The sequence below is a fragment of the Triticum dicoccoides genome, chromosome 3A, assembly GCF_002162155.2.
Source record: "Triticum dicoccoides isolate Atlit2015 ecotype Zavitan chromosome 3A, WEW_v2.0, whole genome shotgun sequence".
Classification (NCBI taxonomy): Eukaryota; Viridiplantae; Streptophyta; class Magnoliopsida; order Poales; family Poaceae; genus Triticum; species Triticum dicoccoides.
The window spans coordinates 626,237,291-626,250,996 of record NC_041384.1 but is presented as its reverse complement, the minus strand read 5'-3'; the positions used below and the strand labels follow the sequence as shown (position 1 = coordinate 626,250,996).

Below are 13,706 nucleotides of genomic sequence, written 5' to 3'. Positions count from 1 at the left end.
TTCCCGGGGCCCGAAGCTGTCTAAATCCTCGTCTTGTGTGTTGCGTCTCTTGATTCCACTCAACCCCTACAAGCTACCACATAGATGCGTTGGCCTCGCGACTAAGTCCTTACACTAGGACATCTCACTACAAGAAATCAGTTAATACATGACGGATTTCTCGTGACGTTCTGGGAATCCATCATGAACCGGCCTAGTACGGCCCCAAAGCCTGCCGAAGCCCGCTAGAGCCCGTCTAACCCATTCCTCATATAAAATCTAACCCTAAGCCTCTCCCTGCCCCCATCTCGTTCTCCCTCCCCCGCCGCCCCATCATCTTCTTCCTTCCCCCAGATCCACTCCTTTCTGTATTTCCTTCCTCGACCCAATCCCCACCTCCCCGGCCTCTCCCGGCCTTCCTTCACTCGCAATCCTAGTGGCAACCATCACCCCCACACACCATTGTGTACCTTTCCGGCTATCCCCTCCCCCTCGGAACTATCTTCACGACGATGGTTGATCTGCAGCATGTGCAGCTGATCTGCCGAGTTTGACGGCGGCAGCAGCCCGAGTGATGAGATCCGCGTCTTGGGCGCGCGCAGATCTAGCAAGGGCTCAACCCCCGATGTTGGCCTTGTCGGAGAGGAGCGACCGTGTGGTGGCCGGTCTAGGACAATGGCTCGCGGGAGGCCGTAGTGTACCCTAGCCGCCACTGGATTCCGGTGTGGCTTCCGCCCCTTCTGTTGGCTTCCTCGACATCATGGCTGCTTCAACCACATGTCAGGTTCATTTGCCTAAGCTGGTACCCATAACAGCCGTTCGTGGGCAAGGTGCGAAGCCTAAGGCTGGTGCGTGGCCACCCTCTTCAATAGATTGCTTAATCTTGGCTACTGCCTTCTCCAAATCTTATGGTGTTGTGTGTGTGTGTGTGTGCTGACATGGCGGCGGCAGCGGCTATCGAGGGCTAGTCATGTATACGAGTGAGATGTGTGTGTGTGCAGCAGCCGGTGTGTTGTGTTTCCGGGTTTCCTCTCTGAATCTTTAAATCTTTAACACTGAATTTTCTCTGTATCTTTACACTGCAGGGTACCCAGTAGAGACAAAAGGCACATGTTCGTCAACCGGCTACACTGTGCTATGTGGGCTTCTATCAAGATCTAATTTTCTTTAATTTTCTACCAAGATCTAATTCAGTTTATATTTTTCTGAAAGTTTGATGTATCTATGTTCTCTAAGTCAATAAAATTCAGTGTTTTGTATGCATTCAGTTTAGTTTTCTATCAAAATATAATTCAGTATGAACCAATGTAATCAAGTAGTGAATAATAAGGAGACATGATTTCTGTTATTGTTAATATGGCGACATGTTCTGTCTAGAATTTTATCCATACACTTCTATCCATATTGTCAACTGCATCTCAGTGAATATATATAACCAGAATTAGGTTTAGTCTGAATCTAAGAAGAAAATTACATCGGTACAGTGTGGCAGTCCTACAGTTATAATATAGAGGTTTAAACCTGTTCATTTGTGTAATAAGCACATGTAGGACTGCTACTATTAGTTGTGTGCCTATTAGTACTAGAACCAAAGCCACGTTAGTTCACTCTACCTCAACCTAGAGGCACACACCAAGCTAGCACTTGCCAACAGTGACACACATTTCTTCTTCAACTCATGTGCTCCCTGCCTCCAAGCCAGGTCGCCCTCCGCAATTGTTTTGCTGACAATGGTTGATGTCTACTGTCTGATCCTATTTATTTTCCCTGATGTTCTCCCTTTTTAACGATAAATTAACACTGTTATCTCCCTGATTATGATCTCTGTTTTTGGGATGTAGGTCTAGGTGGTGCTATACAAGCCGTGCGGCTGCATGGCGCACAATAGGGGGCTGTTTGGTTGGGAGCCCCAGTCTGCCACGCCAAATAATTGGCGTTGACAAAGGGCTCAGGCGTCGCTTGGATCGTAGCCCAGGTTTTGTCTCGCCAATGCAACCCTCGCTTCATCAGTTCATTTTTGCGCCAACGATTGGCTGAGATGCGGGTAGCGAAAAGCTGCGCCAATATTTTGGCTCGCCTGTGCGTTGGCACGGTTAGCCTGGGCAAAAAAAACAGCCCCTAGAAGCTCGAGAGGGCGGCCGTGATAACTGTGGTGGAGCTACTCCGTGATCAAACCAGGGGTTGGTTCTGTACTGCCACTCCTATTATTCTCCAGTATTTCCATTCCCCAGCTCAACTGCTACTGAAATGCACCTATTTAGTTTATCTAGTTCTGAGTTAGGCATTTTTCACCATGGTGTTATTTTCTACTAATTTGTTTGTGCCCCTTGGATCTTGGTGGTGAAATTTATCTTCTCATGCACTTGAATTAAAAGTAACCCCATCATGCATGTTGTTAAGGGCAATAACTAATACATCCTATCTAGTATCTCTTAAGAGAACCATTTGCCACTTTGTTCTATAGATTTATTAGTGGCCATGGCTCATAGTTATTTTGCATGCCATTTGAAGTTTACTTGACACGCAATTTTTTTACTACTGTAAGTGCCTCAGATAAACATTTAGTTTCATGTGTATACTTGTTGACACATGAAAAATTTGAAGCTTACGCCCACCAGCTCGATAAGTAGCTGATGAGTAGCGGTTGCGCTTCATTTATATTGTTTGTTAGTGATGCCATTTTCTCGGCGGGTTTATATGGCCTTAACTGCTATTAAGTACTTGTGTTCTGTGATGTATGTTCTATTACCTTGTCACTTATATGTCAACTTGACTAGACTTTCACTTGACCCACTTTTATTTGGATTAATTTTAGGCAACCTCATGTTTATTTTTGTTTTAAAGTAGATGTTTTGTTATTCTTATATGTAGGCATGATAAAATTTAAGAATTTTGAATAACAAATAATTTATTTATGAAGTCTGTTCTAATTCTCTTATTTCTACTATCTGGTATCTAATGTTGTTGTAAATGTTGGAAATATGCCCTAGAGGCAATAATAAAAGTGTTATTATTATATTTCTTTGTTCATGATAATAGTCTTTTATTCATGCTATAACTTTATTATCCGGAAATCGTAATACACGTGTGAATACATAGACCACAATATGTCCCTAGTGAGCCTCTAGTTGACTAGCTCGTTGTGATCAACAGATAGTCATGGTTTCCTGGCTATGGACATTGGATGTCGTTGATAACGGGATCACATCATTAGGAGAATGATGTGATGGACAAGACCCAATCCTAAGCATAGCACAAAGATCGTGTAGTTCGTTTGCTAGAGCTTTGCCAATGTCAAGTATCTCTTCCTTTGACCATGAGAGCGTGTAACTCCTGGATACCGTAGGAGTGCTTTGGGTGTATCAAACGTCACAACGTAACTGGGTGACTATAAAGGTGCACTACAGGTATCTCCGAAAGTATCTATTGTTTTATGCGGATCGAGACTGGGATTTGTCACTCCGTGTAAACGGAGAGATATCTCTGGGCCCACTCGGTAGGACATCATCATAATGTGCACAATGTGACCAAGGGGTTGATCACGGGATGATGTGTTACGGAACGAGTAAAGAGACTTGCCGGTAACGAGATTGAACAAGGTATAGGTATACCGACGATCGAATCTCGGGCAAGTAAAATACCGCTAGACAAAGGGAATTGTATACGGGATCGATTAAGTCCTTGACATCGTGGTTCATCCGATGATCATCGTGGAACATGTGGGATCCAACATGGGTATCCAGATCCCGCTGTTGGTTATTGGCCGGAGAACGTCTCGGTCATGTCTACATGTCTCCCGAACCCGTAGGGTCTACACACTTAAGGTTCGATGACGCTAGGGTTATAAAGGAAGTTTGTATGTGGTTACCGAATGTTGTTAGGAGTCCCGGATGAGATCCCGGACGTCACGAGGAGTTCCAGAATGGTCCGGAGGTAAAGATTTATATATGGGAAGTCCTATTTTGGCCACCGGAAAATGTTCGGGATTTTTCGGTATTGTACCGGGAAGGTTCTAGAAGGTTCCGGAGTGGGGCCCACCTGCATGGGGGGCCCACATGAACGTGGGTAGTGGGGGAAAGGCCCCACACCCCTGGTCAAGGCGCTCCAAGATCCCCCCTTAGAAGGAATAAGATCATATCCCGAAGGGATAAGATCAAGATCCCTAAAAAGGGGGGATAGCAATCGGTGGGGAAGGAAATGATGGGATTTCTTTCCTCCCACCTTGGCCAACGCCCCAATGGACTTGGAGGGCAAGAAACTAGCCCCTCCACCCCTATATATAGTGGGGAGGCGCATGGGAGCTTCACCACGAAGTTCTGGCGCAGCCCTCCCCCTCTCCAACTCCACCTCCTCCTGAGTAGTGCTTGGCGAAGCCCTGAAGGATTGCCACGCTCCTCCATCACCGCCACGCCATTGTGCTTCTGCTGGATGGAGTCTTCCTCAACCTCTCCCTCTCTCCTTGCTGGATCAAGGCGTGGGAGACGTCACCGGGCTGTACATGTGTTGAACGCGGAGGTGCCGTGCGTTCGGCACTTGATCATCGGTGATTTGAATCACGACGAGTACGACTCCATCAACCCCGTTCACTTGAACGCTTCCGCTTAGCGATCTACAAGGGTATGTAGATGCACTCTCCTTCCCCTCGTTGCTGGTCTCTCCATAGATAGATCTTGGTGATACGTAGAAAAATTTTGAATTTCTGCTGCGTTCCCCAACAGTGGTATCAGAGCCAGGTTTATTGCGTAGATTCTTTGCACGAGTAGAACACAAAGTAGTTGTGGGCGTTGATGTTGTGCAATATGCTTACCATTACTAGTCCAATCTTGTTTCGACGGTATTGTGGGATGAAGCGGCCCGGACCAACCTTACACGTACTCTTACGTGAGACAGGTTCCACCGATTGACATGCACTTGGTGCATAAGGTGGCTAGCGGGTGCCAGTCTCTCCCACTTTAGTCGGAACGGATTCGATGAAAAGGGTCCTTATGAAGGGTAAATAGCAATTGGCATATCACGTTGTGGTTTTGTGTAGGTAAGAAACGTTCTTGCTAGAAACCCATAGCAGCCACGTAAAACATGCAAACAACAATTAGAGGACGTCTAACTTGTTTTTGCAGGGTATGCTATGTGATGTGATATGGCCAAGAAGAATGTGATGAATGATATGTGATGTATGAGATTGATCATGTTCTTGTAATAGGATTCACGACTTGCATGTCGATGAGTCTGACAACCGGCAGGAGCCATAGGAGTTGTCTTTATTTATTGTATGACCTGCGTGTCATTGAACAATGCCATGTAATTACTTTACTTTATTGCTAACCGTTAGCCATAGTAGTAGAAGTAATAGTTGGCGAGACAACTTCATGAAGACACGATGATGGAGATCATGATGATGGAGATCATGGTGTCATGCCGGTGACGATGATGATCATGGAGCCCCGAAGATGGAGATCAAAAGGAGCAAAATGATATTGGCCATATCATGTCACTATTTGATTGCATGTGATGTTTATCTTGTTTATGCATCTTGTTTACTTAGGACGACGGTAGTAAATAAGATGATCCCTTACAAAAATTTCAAGAAGTGTTCTCCCCTAACTGTGCACCGTTGCTACAGTTCGTCGCTTCTAAGCACCACGTGATGATCGGGTGTGATGGATTCTTACGTTCACCTACAACGGGTGTAAGACAGTTTTACACAGCGAAAACACTTAGGGTTAACTTGACGAGCCTAGCATGTACAGACATGGCCTCGGAACACGGAGACCGATAGGTCGAGCATGAGTCGTATAGTAGATACGATCAACATGAAGATGTTCACCGATGATGACTAGTCCGTCTCACGTGATGATCGGACATGGCCTAGTTGACTCGGATCATGTAATCACTTAGATGACCAGAGGGATGTCTATCTGAGTGGGAGTTCATAAGATGAACTTAATTATCCTAAACATAGTCAAAAGACCTTTTGCAAATTATGTCGTAGCTCGCGCTTTAGTTCTACTGTTTTAGATATGTTCCTAGAGAAAATATAGTTGAAAGTTGATAGTAGCAATTATGCGGACAGTAGAAAGCTTATGTCCTTAATGCACTGCTCAGTGTGCTGAACCCCAAACGTCGTTTGTGGATGTTTCGAACATCGAACATACACGTTTTGATAACTACGTGATAGTTCAGTTAAATGGTTTAAGTAGAGGCACCAAAGACGTTTTCGAAACGTCGCGGAACATATGAGATGTTTCGAGGGCTGAAATTGGGATTTCAGGCCCGTGCCCACGTCAAGAGGTATGAGACCTCCGACGATTTTCTTAGCCTGCAAACTAAGGGAGAAAGCTCAATCGATGAGCTTGTGCTCAGATTGTCTGAGTACAACAATCACTTGAATCGAGTGGGAGTTGATCTTCCAGATGAGATAGTGATGGTTCTCCAAAGTCATTGCCACCAAGCTGCTAGAGCTTCGTGATGAACTATAACATATCAGGGATAGATATGATGATCCTTGAGGTATTCACGATGTTTGACACCGCGAAAGTAGAAATCAAAAGGAGCATCAATTGTTGATGGTTGGTGAAACCACTAGTTTTAAGAAGGGCAAGGGCAAGAAGGGATACTTCATGAAACGGCAAATCAGCTGCTGCTCCAGTGAAGAAACCCGAGGTTGAACCCAAACCCGAGACTAAGTGCTTCTGTAATAAAGGGAACAACCACTGGAGCAGCATTACCCTAGATACTTGGTAGATGAGAAGGCTGGCAAGGTCGATAGAAGTATATTGGATATACATTATGTTAATGTGTACTTTACTAGTACTCCTAGTAGCACCAGGGTATTAAGATACCGGTTCAGTTGCTAAGTGTTAGTAACTCGAAATAAAAAAGCTACGAAATAAAAGGAGACTAGCTAAAGGTGAGCTGACGATATGTGTTGGAAGTGTTTCCAAGGTTGATGTGATCAAGCATCGCACGCTCCCTCTACCACCGAGATTGGTGTTTGCATTAAGCATAGACATGATTGGATTATGTCTATCACAATACGGTTATTCATTTAAGGAGAATAATGGTTACTCTATTTATTTGAATAATACCTTCGATGGTCTTGCACCTAAATAAATGGTTTATTGAATCTCGATCGTAGTGATACACATTTTCATGCCAAAAGATATAAGATAGTAATGATAGTACCACTTACTTGTGGCACTGCCATGTAAGTCATATTGGTGTAAAACGCATGAAGAAGCTCCATGTTGATGGATCTTTGGACTCACTCGTTTTTGAAAAGTTTGAGACATGCAAACCATGTCCATTGGTGTATACGCATGAAGAAACTCCATATAGATGGATCATTTGGACTCACTTGATTTTGAACCACTTGAGATATGCAAATCATACCACATGGGCAAGATGACTGAAAAGCCTCGTTTTCAGTAAGATGGAACAAGATAGCAACTTGTTGGAAGTAACACATTTTGATGTGTCCAGTCCAATGAGTGCTGAGGTATGCAGTGAATATCGTTATGTTCTTACTTCACAGATGATTCGAGTAGATGTTGAGAATATTTACTTGATGAAACACAAGTCTGAATTATTGAATGGTTCAAGTAATTTCAGAGTGAAGTAGATGATCATTGTGACAAGAGGATAAAATGTCTATGATATGATCATAGAGATGAATATCTGAGTTACGAGTTTTGGCACACAGTATTAAGACATTGTGGAAATTGTTTCACAACTAATACAGCCTGGAACACCATAGTGTGATGGTGTGTCCGAACATCATAACTGCACCCTATTGGATATGATGCATACCATGATGTCTCTTATCAAATTACCACAATAGTTTATGGGCTAGGCATTAGAGACAACCACATTCACTTTAAATAGGGCACCACGTAATTCCGTTGAGATGACACTGTATGAATTATGGTTTAGAGAAACCTAAGTTGTCGTTTCTTAAAGGTTTGGGGCTGCGACACTTATATGAAAAAGTTTCAGGATTGATAAGCTCGAACCCAAAGCGGATAAAATGCATCTTCATAGGACACCCAAAACAGTTGGGTATACCTCCTAATTCAGATCCGAAAGCAATATGAATTGTTTCTTGAATCGGGTCCTTTCTCGAGGAAAGGTTTCTCTCGAAAGAGTTGAGTGGGAGGATGGTGGAGACTTGATATGGTTATTGAACCATCACTTCAACCAGTGTGTATCAGGGCACAGGAAGTTGTTCATGTGGCACCTACACCAATTGAAGTAGAAGCTTATGATAGTGATCATGAAGTTTCGGATCAAGTCACTGCCGTACCTCGTAGGGTGACAAGGATACGTACTACTTCAGAGTGGTACAGTAATCCTGTCTTGAAGGTCATGTTGCTAGACAACAATGAACCTACGAGCTATGGAGAAGCGATGGTGGGCCCGGATTCCGATAAATGGCTCGAGGCCATAAAATCCGAGAGAGGATCCATGTATGAAAACAAAGTGTAGACTTTGAAAGAACTACTTGATGGTCGTGAGGCTATTAGGTACAGATGGGTTTTAAAAGGAAGACGGACGATGATGGTAAATGTCACCCTTAAGAAAGCTCGACTTGTCGTTAAGATGTTTTCTGACAAGTTCAAGGAGTTGACTATGGTGAGACTTTCTCACTTGTAGCGATGCTAAGAGTCTGTTGGAATTATATTAGCGATTACTGCATTATTTATGAAATCTTGCAGATAGGATGTCAAAACATTGTTTCCTCGACGATTTTCTTGAGGAAAGGTTGTATGTGATACAACCGGAAGGTTTTGTCAATCCCGAAAGATGCTAATAAGTATGCAAAGTTCCAGCAATCCTTCTAAGGACTGGAGTGAGCATCTCGGAGTTGGAATGTATGCTTTGATGATGATCAAAGATTTTGGTGTATACAAAGTTTATGAGAAACTTGTATTTCCAAAGAAGTGAGTGGGAGCACTATAGAATTTCTGATGAGTATATGTTGTTGACATATTGATGATCAGAAATGAATTTCTGGAAAGCATATAGGGTTATTTTGAAAGTGTTTTTCAATGGAAAGCCTGGATTAAGCTACTTGAGCATTGAGCATCAAGATCTATAAGGATAGATCAAAACGCTTAATGGTACTTTCAAATGAGCACATACCTTGACATGATCTTGAAGGTATTCAAGATGGATCAGTCAAAGAAGAAGTTCTTGCCTGAGTTGTAAGGTACGAAGTTAAGACTTAAAGCTCGACCATGGCAGAATAGAGAGAAAGGACGAAGGTCGTCTCCTATGCTTAAGACATAGGCTCTACAGTATGCTATGCTGTATACCGCACCTGAAGTGTGCCTTGCCATGAGTTAGTCAAGGGGTACAAGAGTGATCCAAGAAGGGATCACAGACAGCGGTCAAAGTTATCCTTAGTAACTAGTGGACTAAGGAATTTTCTCGGTTATGGAGGTGATAAAGAGTTCGACGTAAAGAGTTACGACGATGCAAGCTTAGCACCTATCCGGATAGCTCTGAGTAGAGATACCGGATACGTATAATGGAGTAACAATTTAGAATAGCTCCAAGTAGAACAGTTATTTGGAATGGCTCCAAATAGAGCGTGGTAGCTGCATCTAGGAGATGACATAAAGATTTGTAAAGCACACACGGATCTGAAAGGTTCAGACCCGTTGACTAAAAACCTCTCTTGCAAGCAAAACATGATCAAACCCCTGAACTCATTGAGTCTTAATCACATGATGATGTGAACTAGTTTAGTGACACTATTAAACTCTTTGGATGTTGGTCACATGGCGATGTGACCTGTGAGTGTTAATCACATGGCGATGTGAACTAGATTATTGACTCTAGTGCAAGTGGGAGACTGTTGGAAATATGCCCTAGAGGCAATAATAAAAGTGTTATTATTATATTTCTTTGTTCATGATAATAGTCTTTTATTCATGCTATAACTGTATTATCCGGAAATCGTAATACACGTGTGAATACATAGACCACAATATGTCCCTAGTGAGCCTCTAGTTGACTAGCTCGTTGTGATCAACAGATAGTCATGGTTTCCTGGCTATGGACATTGGATGTCGTTGATAACGGGATCACATCATTAGGAGAATGATGTGATGGACAAGACCCAATCCTAAGCATAGCACAAAGATCGTGTAGTTCGTTTGCTAGAGCTTTGCCAATGTCAAGTATCTCTTCCTTTGACCATGAGAGCGTGTAACTCCTGGATACCGTAGGAGTGCTTTGGGTGTATCAAACGTCACAACGTAACTGGGTGACTATAAAGGTGCACTACAGGTATCTCCGAAAGTATCTATTGTTTTATGCGGATCGAGACTGGGATTTGTCACTCCGTGTAAACGGAGAGGTATCTCTGGGCCCACTCGGCAGGACATCATCATAATGTGCACAATGTGACCAAGGGGTTGATCACGGGATGATGTGTTACGGAACGAGTAAAGAGACTTGCCGGTAACGAGATTGAACAAGGTATCGGTATACCGACGATCGAATCTCGGGCAAGTAAAATACCGCTAGACAAAGGGAATTGTATACGGGATCGATTAAGTCCTTTACATCGTGGTTCATCCGATGAGATCATCGTGGAACATGTGGGAGCCAACATGGGTATCCAGATCCCGCTGTTGATTATTGGCCGGAGAACGTCTCGGTCATGTCTACATGTCTTCCGAACCCGTAGGGTCTACACACTTAAGGTTCGATGACGCTAGGGTTATAAAGGAAGTTTGTATGTGGTTACCGAATGTTTTTCGGAGTCCCGGATGAGATCCCGGACGTCACGAGGAGTTCCGGAATGGTCCGGAGGTAAAGATTTATATATGGGAAGTCCTATTTTGGCCACCGGAAAATGTTCAGGATTTTTTGGTATTGTACCGGGAAGGTTCTAGAAGGTTTCGGAGTGGGGCCCACCCATGCAGGTGGGCCCACATGAACTTGGGTAGTGGGGGCAAGGCCCCACACCCCTGGTCAAGGCGCTCCAAGATCCCCCCTTAGAAGGAATAAGATCATATCCCGAAGGGATAAGATCAAGATCCCTAAAAAGGGGGGATAGCAATCGGTGGGGAAGGAAATGATGGGATTTCTTTCCTCCCACCTTGGCCAACGCCCCAATGGACTTGGAGGGCAAGAAACCAGCCCCTCCACCCCTATATATAGTGGGGAGGCGCATGGGAGCTTCACCACGAAGTTCTGGCGCAGCCCTCCCCCTCTCCAACTCCACCTCCTCCTGAGTAGTGCTTGGCGAAGCCCTGTAGGATTGCCACGCTCCTCCATCACCGCCACGCCGTTGTGCTGCTGCTGGATGGAGTCTTCCTCAACCTATCCCTCTCTCCCTGCTGGATCAAGGCGTGGGAGACGTCACCGGGCTGTACGTGTGTTGAACGCGGAGGTGTCGTGCGTTCGGCACTTGATCATCGGTGATTTGAATCACGACGAGTACGACTCCATCAACCCCGTTCACTTGAACGCTTCCGCTTAGCGATCTACAAGGGTATGTAGATGCACTCTCCTTCCCCTCGTTGCTGGTCTCTCCATAGATAGATCTTGGTGATACGTAGGAAAATTTTGAATTTCTGCTACGTTCCCCAACAGTAAATATGTTAGGTACGATTTGGTAGCGGGCTTGGTGATGGCCATCACAATCTGCTATGACATGATACTTACCATCAGGAGGGCCGATGACAAGACCTGAATAACAACCTCAATAGTATCATATGTTCTGTTGTTGTAAATTGGATTGTACTAGTTCCTAACCTTGTTGTGTGATATATTTTGTCAATATATTATGTAAATTATCATTTCATGGAGGATTTTGTTAACTGATGTGGTGTAGATACCAATGCATGGTTGCATATTGAATATCCGTGTAATATATGATCACACTTTGTCTTGGCCCAGATTTGGTATTATAATTTGTGTAATGCATCATGCTAAAAAATGTATTGGTTCAAAATTGGTGCGGGAGATGTTTGCTGGATGAAATTAAAATTGCGCCTAAATCCATGACGATTTCTGTGACGAAAAATGATGTCCACGTAGGCAGCCACGTCATTCCAATTGGTCGATCAGAAATCCTATGTGGCGTTGGTCCTGTGACAGTTTGTTCCATCATGAATGGCTGGGCCTGGTTTGGGCTGGGCGGGCTTGGGGGCAGATCCATGACGGCCAAGGACTGTCATGGAAGACCTGATGTCAAATTATGACGCGATATACATGATGGAATACAAATCCATCATCGATGGGCACCCATGACAGTTTTGCACTGATGCGTGACGGACGAGTACCGTCATGTATTAACACGTTTCTTGTAGTGTCTGCCGTGTTAATTCCACGACAGTTGGCGCCCACCGTGGGGCCTGTGCACGGTGGTGTTGAGTTCTTGGAGGGTTCTTTCCAGGGTTTTGAGAAGTTCGCGATTTTCAGATGAAGTAGAGCCGGATTGCGTCTATGTGCACCGTGACACGCAACCAGGCGATCTGTCTTGGCGGGATCACTTTCCGCTGCTTCATCGTGAGAAGCTAAGGCAGAGGAGGTTCCGTCAGTATGGATCAAAATCATCAAATTACAGTTGTTTTGGTTTGATTTGGCAAGTCGCCGCCGCCGCGTACAGGGGTCGCCGAGACCGAGGCGCTGCCAGATTCGGACGCACAACCGTGTTTTTTCCGTTTCACAAGTAATTTCATGTCGTGAGGGGCTGATCTGGCTGGCTGTTCGCTTCCCTAGCATACGCCCGCCGCGTCACGCGGGTGCCTGACCGCTGCTTGGCTGTTGTTGCTTCTCCACCCGTGATGCACTTCCATCTGACGATCTGCTAGTCGGTCGCAGCCTAGCATCCTGTATGCGTTTCTGCTGTTACTACACCTCCGAGGCTGAATCATGCTAGTCCATGAGAAGATCGAAGCCAACATCTATTACTACGTTGTTTACACCTCAAGTCAAAAGAAAGAAAACAAAGCCAAGAGGAGACGTATTCAGCTACTCCCGTGTGAAAAAACAGTTGAATTGGTCAAAGCAACTACGACCCGGAGAAAGACAGGGATGTGGACAAGGATTTGGCCCTGGCCTGTGATGCTCTAGCTTCTGCCTGTGAGCCGGCCGAGCGGACATCTGAGTCGCCTGACCCGCCGTAGCTACCGCCTTCGCCGGCCCTGCCTTCGCGGTCCTCTGCCCACGCCTCGTTGGAGTCGCCGAGCCGCTGCTCCTGTCGCTGCATGTTGCGCCGGGGCCGCCGCACCCCGCGCCCACCTCTGCCGCAAGGCTGCCTGTATGAGCCGCCGGTTTCAATATCGTCGCCTTGTCGCGTCCTCTGCTCCTCTACCAGGACCTCGACTGCCTCCGAGCAGGCGCTGCTGTGTCCTCGCCTCTGTACGAGCCGCTGCGCTGGGCCGCCCCTACCGCAAGTCGGCCCTGCCTCGCCGACCTCTGCTAGCGTCGCCGGCGAGTCACCTTAAGCCGCCACTACGGCCAGGGACCCGCCTCAAGTCGCCACTGCTCATGTTGAGCAGACATCATCGTTGTGTTTTCTTGGCCGGCCTCCGCTGTCGTTTCCTGCACCGTGAGTCGCTGTTCAGTTTCCGACCCACCGCCTTTTGGGTCTGTCCTTGACCCGGCCTGACTGCCGTGCCGTGGGCCGCCTTCACCGTCGTTTCCTTTGCAACACAGCATACAGCCAATGCTGGAGCTAATGGTTCAAAACCACAGCCTCGATGGTACTT

The 13,706-nt window shown here is 45.5% G+C and overlaps 1 long non-coding RNA gene across 1 annotated transcript; it reads left to right on the top strand.

The window, feature by feature from the left end:
• Positions 1–313: 313 nt before the first annotated feature.
• Positions 314–11,804, top strand: LOC119272366. The gene is made up of 4 exons (XR_005134738.1): positions 314–827; positions 1,065–1,118; positions 1,821–2,159; positions 11,596–11,804. It is a non-coding gene; the product is annotated as an uncharacterized LOC119272366 (long non-coding RNA).
• Positions 11,805–13,706: the final 1,902 nt, after the last annotated feature.